The following is a 9835-nucleotide window of genomic DNA, read 5'->3' as shown; positions in this document are numbered from 1 at the left end:
AAAAAAATAATAAAAACGAAAAAAAAAAAAAAAAAAAAAAAAAATAGAATTTGACCTGACATGCTTGGCAGACCCTTGAGCAAAAACATTATTTCATGCTCTGATGTTTAGCTGTTGTTTTCCGGAAGGATGAAAAATGTAAAACTGTAGTGGTAATACTCATCCAAGGATCAGCAGCTTGCAGAAGGTGCAAGAATACACAGAATTGTTCTGGGAGCCAGACTGGATGGTTTAAACTTGATCTTCACAAATCCAGCACTTCACAAATCCAGGTCTGCAAAGGGCTCAGTTTTAGGAGGCAACCTGAATGTAAACCTGAATTTTAGGGCAAAGATATATGGATTGATTTAGAGAAAGACTCTCTTACCATGTCAAAAACAGATCATTAAAAAAAACCCCTCTGATTTGAAACCGTGGGCACACTGTGATGGTAAGATGAGGATTATAATATCCTCAGAAAAGGCCTAAACCCATCGTTTATTAAACAAATGTCACTGAAGGCTAACCATGTGGTGCTGAACAAATGTTTGAAAAACTGCAAAAACGGAATTTCCCTCCAGATAGTTTGCAAATTACATAAAGCAAATGATTCCAGTTATTATTAGTTTTTAATATCTTAGGAATATTATAGCATCTTATGGATCTCAGAGCAAAATCCAAACTTCTCATGAAGCTTTAAGAAAAACCTATTGTGACTCTGTCCCTGCTCATCTTTTCCCCTCCTGCGCCCTTCCCACTTTATAGTCCACTCAGTGTGCACCTGCTCTTCTTTTTGCCTGGGAATCCGTCTCCACTCAAGACCTTCCCCCAGGCCCTCTACCTCCTCTCCCTTTGACTAGCTAGCTCTTACTCATCCTTCAGCGCTCATAGTAAATTTGGTTTACCCTTAGCGGGGGCTTCTATGAACTCCTAAGATTGGGTTCGATCCTCCTATAACGCTCTGCAGTTTCTCCATTGTTATTAATCTGCTTGGGCTGCTGTAACAAAACACCACAGACTCAGTGGCTTAACGAATAGAAATTTATTTTCTCACAGTTATGGAGCCTGGAGGTTTCAGATTGAGGTCTTGCAGCCTTGGTTTCCAGTGATCTGTCTTCTTGGTTGGTAGACTGCTGCCTTCTTGCAGTGTGCCCGCGTGGTGGAAAGAGATTGTGAGCTCTCCCGGTTCTGTCGCTCCACATAAGGACACAGATCCTATCAGAGTAAGGCTCTACTCTTTTTATCTCATTTGGCCTTAATCACTTTTATAAAGGTCGTATCTCTGAATAGAGTCACATTTAGGGTTGAGGCTTCACATTTGAATTTGGGGGAGACACATTCAGTCCATAATGCCTGTTATATTTCTTATTCAGAGCACCAGTCACATTGTAGTTTGTCTTTCAGGGAAAATGTAAATGTCCACTGACACAGAAAGCAATTTGCCCTCTAAATAGTGCACTCATTATACTGTATTGCAGTAGATTGTTGCCTTGTCTGTATCCTTCACTAGAACTTAAGCATCAGGCGGGCAGGATGATGCTTATTCTTTTTATTACTGTCTTCTCAGTACTGATCAAAGAGCTTCATAAATATTGACAGTCGATGAACATTTACTGAGTAAAGGACATTAATAGCAAACACAGCAGAATCAAACCTGTTTGCAACATTTGATTCCTTCATTTGGGGGGCAGTTTACTTAATTGGATCATGGGTTCTGGTGCAAAGTCTTAGCTACACCCTTTTGTCCCATTGTTTTCCTTAAATAGATGTCTTTATCTGTTGCACTTTCTCTAAAATGTACTTTAGCCACCTTCCTTCCGACATGTTATTTCCTCTTAGATGTTATCTTCCTCCACCAGCTTTGTGCCTCACAGGTTCCAAGTATCTTGACTTTTCATCTTGACTCTTCCAGATATTTCTGTGAAAGTTTTTATAGGTAGAAAGAGAGAGACCCATCAGGTTGAGACTTCCCCAGGCCATTTGGTAATGCAGAGGCAGTGCTAAAACTGGAAGCTGGGAGAGTTTTGAGCATTTTGCAAGACAGAAGTATTCTCGATCCTTTGGAAATTTCCAGGCCTGCGTCTCTATCCATGGGGAACCAGGAGCAAAGTGGGCAGTACAGTGTATGGGAAAGAGCACTCCGCTAAGCAGGGGCTATTTGAATAATTACTATGTACAGGGGTGCTTGGGTGGCTCAGTTGGTTAGGGGACCAACTTCGGCTCAGGTCATGATCTCGCAGTCCGTGAGTTCGAGCCCCACGTCAGGCTCTGTGCTGGCAGCTCAGAGTTCGGAGCCTGCTTCCGATTCTGTGTCCCCCTCTTTCTCTGCCCCTCCCCCGCTTTCACTCTGTCTCTCTCTCAAAAATAGATAAAACATTAAAAAAAAGGTTGAATAATTACTATGTACAAAGCATAGAACTATGTGGAGGAGAGCTATTAAAAAAATCATAAAACCAAGATTCCTGGAGATTACAACCATTTGGAAGATGCATATTTATGAGAAGTTCGTCTTTGGTTCAGGGCAGAATTTGTAAGACTGAATAATTATCCAGGGAGCTAGAATCTTAGGAGTTAAAAAGAGGAAGATCAGCCTGGGTGGGGGTAGTCCCACAGAAGGGTCATGTGTGAGGTAGAGCTACAACTTTTCCTAGAGGCTGGCTTTAGGAAGGTTGACTTCTAAATGTCTTTCAAATTCATCCTTTCCATTCAAGGCCACAGATGTAGGTCACTTGGTCATTATTTCTTTAATTTTCTCTCTTTGAATTTCACAACTAAAAATTCTCATTAAAAAAGAATCAGACTATATGTAGTAAAATATGATATGACACATAGCACATACATAATGAAGATTTAAAAAATAAAACAAGACCATATTATACAAATTATTATGCAACTTATTTTTACCCATTAAAAATATTCTTCTAAAATATTTTTTGTTTGTTAGCTCATTCCTTTGTCTTCCCTTCTTGGGTGGACTCTGGTGAAGGACTATTCTAGTCACTTCTAGCCTCTCCCAGTGCATCCTCTTCCCAGTTACTATAAGTAATATTTTTATAAAATATATACAATTATGCTACTTTGCTTAGAATCCTACACTGGCACCTGTTTCTGTTAAAAATCTTTTGCTTGAAAGTAACAGAAGACAGAACCCAGACTTGTTTAGATAATAAATAGAATTTTATTGGTTCACGTAACTGAAGATCTATAAGTAGGTGGACTTCAGGCAAAGTTAGACTCAGGGTTCAATATAGTCATTGGGAGCCTGGTTTCTTTCTCTCTCTCTCTCCAGTCTGCCTGCCACAGTGTCAACTTTATTCTAAGACTGGTCACCCTCTTAGCCACAAATCTTCTTATACAGTTGTTTCAGCATTATCAATAACATTTTTTGATTTCATTCTCGTTGTACAATCCCTAGAGCTATTTAACTCTCCAAATGAAAACTAGGAGCTGATGGAAAGTAATGAAGGTATGTTAAGGCAACAGTCACATATTTGCACTAAAGCACTTTGTTGTTTTAAGAGTAAAATGCAAAATCTTTGGCATGGTTTACAAGGCCATTAACCATGTGGTCTCTGTTTATCTTTTCAATTTCATCTTTCTGTTTCGTATACACTGTGTATTTCATTTCATACATTCTCATGTACTTCTCTTTTCTGGAATGACCTAGATTCAATATCATTTCTATGAAGCCTCAATCAACCTTTTTCTGTTACTGGCAAGATTGGTGTGTATAGCTTCTCTGAGGGTGCATTACACACCCCTAGAGTTACCATCACTCACATACACTGTGACATGAAGGTTGTCCACTGGATGGTGGAGTGTAAAACCTTCACAACTATACATGGTGACCCTGGCCTGCTTTCCTTAATATCACACTAAATTCTAATGGTTTATTTGTCTATCTTCCTTCACATCTGTGAGCTTCATGAAGGCTGGCACTGTATCTTAATAGGACACCTGTATTACTTGCTTCTTGTAGATCTGTATTTTTCTTGTCTGTCAACTGCTAAGAACAGAAAAATATTTGTTAAATGAGTGAATGAGTAAATAGTTACAATTTTTGAGCACTGTTATTTCTTTTAAATTTACTTAACTATTACACCGTTCTTAAGAGGTGTAATTCTTCCCTTATCTTGCAGCTGAGGAAACTGAGGCTCAGAGAAGTTTGGTCATTTGTCCAGAGTCACACAGTCGGTAAAAAAACAGAGCGGAGTCTCTCTCTGTTTCCCTGTTCCTCTCTCTCTCAAGCCAGTGTTTTTCAGTTGTGATGAATGGTGGACATAAAATCTCAGCACTGAGAATGATCATGTCTTATTCAGTTGCTTTAACTACATAGTGGAAAGACTAATCACGCAATCTACCTCACAGAGTTCCTAGGATTAAGTGAGATTATCTCTGTGTCTGTGCTCCGAAGCACAGAGGTACATAACACTATGCAAATATAAGGTATTATTTTATAATGAGAGCTTGGTATTAATAGCTTCCAACTTCATAATTAGCTTAGGATGCATGTTTTAAAGAGATGCATGTTTTAATATTTTTATGGACGCACAAATGGAATCTTGAAATACATTTGCAGATCGATGTTGTGGCCCCAAAGGGAAGCAAGGCAGCGTAATTTTACGGCCCATATACAGGCCTAAGACCAAGCAGCCTTGCAAAAAGTCTTCCTTTGCTGTCAGTTCTCATTAACTGCATTCAAATTCCAGTGGTGATAATACATAATTCTTCAGCCGCATATAGATTCTGCCTCTATAAAAAAAATCTATAAATGTAATCATCTCTCCCTTGTCAGCTAATGTAACACTGTAGTAACTATAAAACAGTTTTCTTTAGGTCCTTTTGTGCATTTGTACCTCCTGGCATGGATGGAGCAGCATTTTGTTTCAATAGAGGCTTTCTGTAGCTTTTAACCAGTTACAAAGGGAGTCTGTCTACCTGGATACAGTCCGGCAACAGAAATCAAATAGGCTTTTAAGCCTTGAAAGAAAGAAAAGTAGAAGGCCAGTGGCAAATATTTCATCATTTTGTGGGGCAAATATTATATATCTGGGAAAAAGATTTTTCTGAAGTATATAGTTTAGGAGTGTCTAAAGGTGTTTTGTTAGGTCAATTGTGTATCAGGAATTTAAAAGGAAGGGATATAGATCTTTAAATGGCCCCCAGATAAGGTGAGCCTAATCTGTTGTAAATTATACTTCCTACTCTCTCATCTGGGAGAAAAGCTTTCTGTCTTGTTTTTAGTATTTAAAATCTGAAATAATATAGACCTGACTACCCAGGGGTCTGCCTCCTGGCCTGGTGCTTTGTCACCGCAGTTGAGATGGGCAGGTTGGAGGCGGCAGCATGTCCCCCAGCGTAATTCATGAGAGCAAGAGGCAGTGCTGTCTGCGCTTTTTTCCAGAGGCTGGCTGTAACTGTACTCCCCTTGAGTTTCTGCCAAGGCACATCACTAAACAAGAAGGAGGTAAAATAAGGATAAGATTTAACTGCTTCTTTCCAGGGAAGCTTGGAGACAGTCTTACTTCCTTTTTTAAAGTTGGAGGCAATTTTATTTGTTTAGGCAAATCCTATGGGAAATGAATAAGTAAAGTACCAACTGACATGCTTCAGTAGGCTGAAAATAGATCCCAGTACATGATTTCTTTTTTATTTATCAGCCATATGTATTTATTCCAGGTCTCCTTCTCACAGGCTCCCAGATTTGGAGAATCAGAGATAGTAATAGCTAGGAAGCACAGATCTTTTTTTAAAGTTTCTTTTGGGGGTTACCTCCCAAACCGTTTTTACTTGGAAAAGCAAACATTTCAAACCTACAGAAGAGTTGCAAGACTGATATGAACGTTTTGCACACGTGCTTTCTCTCTCTGTCTCTCTCTTTGCAGAACGTATGAAAGTAAGTTTCATGCAGAATCATGATAGCTCATCTCTTCGTACTTCAGCACATATCTTCAAAGACCAAAGACACCCTGTCATGATCATACCCAAGGAACTTAACATTGATGCAATAATGTTCTAACATACAGTCCACATGCAAATTTCCCCTAATTGTCCCAGTAATGTCTTTTATAGCTATTCTTTTGTTGAATTCAATATCCAGAGAAGGAACACACATTATATGTAGTTATCTTGTCTCTTTGGCCTCTGTTCATCCAGGACAGCGCCCTCTGCCTATTGTATCAATTGCAAGATTAATATTTTTGAAGATTCCAGGGCAAATGCCCTATAAAAAGTTACACTATTTTTGAATTAGCTGGTAAATTCTCACCAAGTGTGTTGTCATACGACTGTGTTCAAAACCTACTATTTTTCTGCATGGTTCTTTAATCAGGTTGATATGTAGTTAGGTTCATTTGTTTCTGTCTGTATTCAATTTTAGGTTTTCCCTTTGGTCTATCTTTTCAAATTTAAATTTAATTTTTGGATATGGAAAACATTTCCGTGGCTCAAAAGGCAAAACTACATTAAAATACCTACCAACACAAGTCTTCTTATTTCGGTCTTTCCTCCTAATTCCCCATCCACCTCTTATGAGTAACTATTTTCATTCGTTTCTGGTTTATCTTTCCTATATTTCATTTTGCAAAAATAAGCAAATAAGTTGCATGTATATGCATATGTTTATGTGTATGTGTTTATATATATGTATATAGATATATATTTCTGATTTTCTGTCTTATGATAAAGGTTTTATATAAAATATAATATATATTTTAATATTCTTTTGCTTTTTTTATTAAAGTATTATAAAAATCCTTCCATATCACTTCATAGAGGTACTTCTCATTCTTTCCATAATTACATAGTACTTGATTATGTCAATGAGTTTAATGTGAGGTTTCAAGATTTTGCTCTTACAGATAAAGCTTTGGCAAATAACTTTGTACCTTATAGGAGGTGCACTTATAGGTGTGATGTTGAATGCTCTTGTCATTTTGTTATGTTCTGCAAATTTCTCTTCTAGGGTTGCATTATTCGACACCTTCATGAAGAATGAATGAGCATATCTGGCACAAATAGGAACACTTTACATTTTCTTACTGTATCCTCATAACAACCTTCTCAGGAAGATACTCTCATTACCCCCATTTTATACTTAGCAGTGTAAGACTCAGAGAGCTTGACTAACGACTCCAGGTTCACATGGCTAGGAAATGGTACAACTAGGGTTAATATCCAGCCTCATGCAACTAACCACCTCACTGTACCATGTGTTGCCTGCATTGCGCTACATGAATCGTAATTTTTGACTCAATAAGATTAATCGGAAATCATTTGTTTCAGAAGTGGTGGTCTTGAAAATATCAAGGAATACTGGGAAATCAAGAGAACTTACAATCTCAAGGAATGTTGGAGACAGAAGAGAATGATTTTCATGTTTCTTAAGGAAGTCAGTGTTCAATCAGAGTTTCTAGTATGAGCTAAAACTCCTGACCTAGTGAGTGTAGCTATGATAGCAAGAGTCTCTTAAAGATAAGAAGTTTCAGGAAGGCCCTCTGTGGAGACAAGGAATGAGGATATAGAACGCCATGTCTGATTCTGAGACAGAGGGTTCTGGTAGGAGGAAGACAAGGGATCAGGGACAGACATCATCAGCTCACGGTTTTAGACAGGTCCCAGCAGAGAGTGAGAGAATAGACACAAACCTGGAGAGAATTGAGGGACCAAACTTAGATGATCAAGATGGAGGAGAAACCTCCCAAGATAGGGAGAATGAGGCTATCCAAGGACTCATCTCTAGGCAGATAACAAGTAAATAAATGATGTCAGGTATAGACCAAGGCTCTGATCCAGGGCAGTGAGGTAGAGAGTAGTTAGCACGTTTAGAGAAGACCTCTCCAAGGAGGTATCCTTTGAGGTCAGACGTTAATGATGAGAAGCAGTTGGCCATCCAAAGATTTGGAAGAAACAACCCTCCCAAGAGAGGGAATAGCAAATGCAAATATTCTGAGGGGGAAAGTAGCCTTGCAAGTCATGCAATGTAAAGACTGATATGACTATAATACATTAAACAAGGCACTGATAATTTATGAAGTGGGTGGGGACAGGGACAGATCAGGTAGGGCCTTGTCAGTCAGGGTAAAAGAGTTTGGATTTTTTCTCAGTGTATCTAGGCAGGATTAGGGGAGCCAAGTTCCAACGGACTTCTGGAATGAGTTGTATTTTAGGCATTAGAGAATGTATTTAAATTCAATTCTATGAGGTATGATGAGTTCCAAAGAGATAGAAATAAGTGCTATTGATTGCCATATATTTATTTATTTTTAACTCAGAGTTGTTTTTCTTAAAGCAGCCTATAAAATGAGGCTGAACATGAAGCCTGGCCAGCAGTGTGGGCTAAAGGACATTTACACAAACATAAATACATTGCTATTTACATTTACCACCTCCAAATGACTCATTAAGAGATGCATGCTCTTCACATTCAAGTATGAATAACTATTTGTTTCAGGGATACATGCATAGTAAACATCTTTCGTTTCATGGAAAGAAGTAAGAATTTAAAAATATCTTGTAATGTGCCACACGTGAAGCTCAGAATGTATGCCACTGATGAATTTAAATAGATAGTACCCCCTTCCCATCCTGTTCATCAAATCTTCATATTTTTGTGAAATCAGGTAACAGAAACCTTCTTTTGATTATATCCCTCATTTTGCACTCAGTATTTTTATAGATTCCTGAAATCAAGGAAGTTTGTAACACTAAGTAAGAAATCAAACTAAGTTAAGGATATAAAACCTTCAGAAATAAAGAATGAAAAAAGTTAATGAAATGAATGATGGTAAATGTATTTAAAAAGTCATGATAGGTACATCAGAAAGAAAGATAATTTAGTACCGAGTCAACTTACATTTAAAAAACCATAATATTTAACATTAAAGCAAAATCATAATTAGCCAAGTAAAAAATTTAGCAAGAACACTAAAATATGTAAGTATGTTTTGCACATCCTACTTTTCTTCCTTTCTTAGGCTGACCTATAAGATACATCAAAGATGCAGATATTTCGAAATAGGTGTTTGATATCATGTAGACCAAAATGCGGACATTTGGCTGAATTTTCTATTTTTAGTTGGCTACTTAAAATCATGGAAGTAGTCTGAGCCACCTGTTTAAATCTATAAATTAGGCACAGATAATTTTCCTTGTAAGTAACATATAATGTAATGAAACCTGAGGAGTGACCATACAGTCAAGTAAAAATTGTAACCAGTTGATTATGGAAGAAAGCTATCACAGATTTATTTAATAAGCAACTTTTTAAAGGTCTTTTTGTGCCAATGAATCTGGTAGATATGTGTGGAAATACCCACCGAGACAAGAAAAATATTCAAGTTATTTTCAAATTATTTAAATGCAAGTAAAGGACACAACTTATTGTATATAGATGTCCTTCTATATAGAAGTATAATAACCCTCAGGGTTAGAATGAATATTTCCTGCTCCTCAAATCCTCCCGAGGATGTCCACTGGCCCTGACAGCCTACAATTAGGGTAAGGATCACGTCAAGCTCTTCCAAGAAGCTTGCTCCATTTTTGGAGAGATTCCCTCTTGGCTTCTACTATATCTGTGGAGACTCTGGCTCCCTGCCTTCTCTCTCCCCAGTACAGCACCTTCCAGAGTGTTGTGAGAATGGCTGAACCATGGGCCAGCTTCCCAAATACCCCATTCCCTTAATAGGCCTATTCCTACAGGCTGTTACGAGTTCTTTTGAAAAACAATGATCAGACCTACAAAATGACAAAGTCAGTTTAAGACTATAAAATGTAGACAGTCTAATTGGCTGAAGCCTAATGAAACCTAGAGTCTAAGTTGCAAGTTCAGTTCTGGTGTCTGGTGGGCAATAGAGAA

This window comes from Crocuta crocuta, unplaced genomic scaffold, assembly GCF_008692635.1.
Source record: "Crocuta crocuta isolate KB4526 unplaced genomic scaffold, BGI_CrCroc_1.0 scaffold376, whole genome shotgun sequence".
Lineage (NCBI taxonomy): Eukaryota > Metazoa > Chordata > Mammalia > Carnivora > Hyaenidae > Crocuta > Crocuta crocuta.
The sequence above is the reverse complement of the archived record's forward strand: the minus strand, read 5'-3'. Positions refer to the sequence as shown.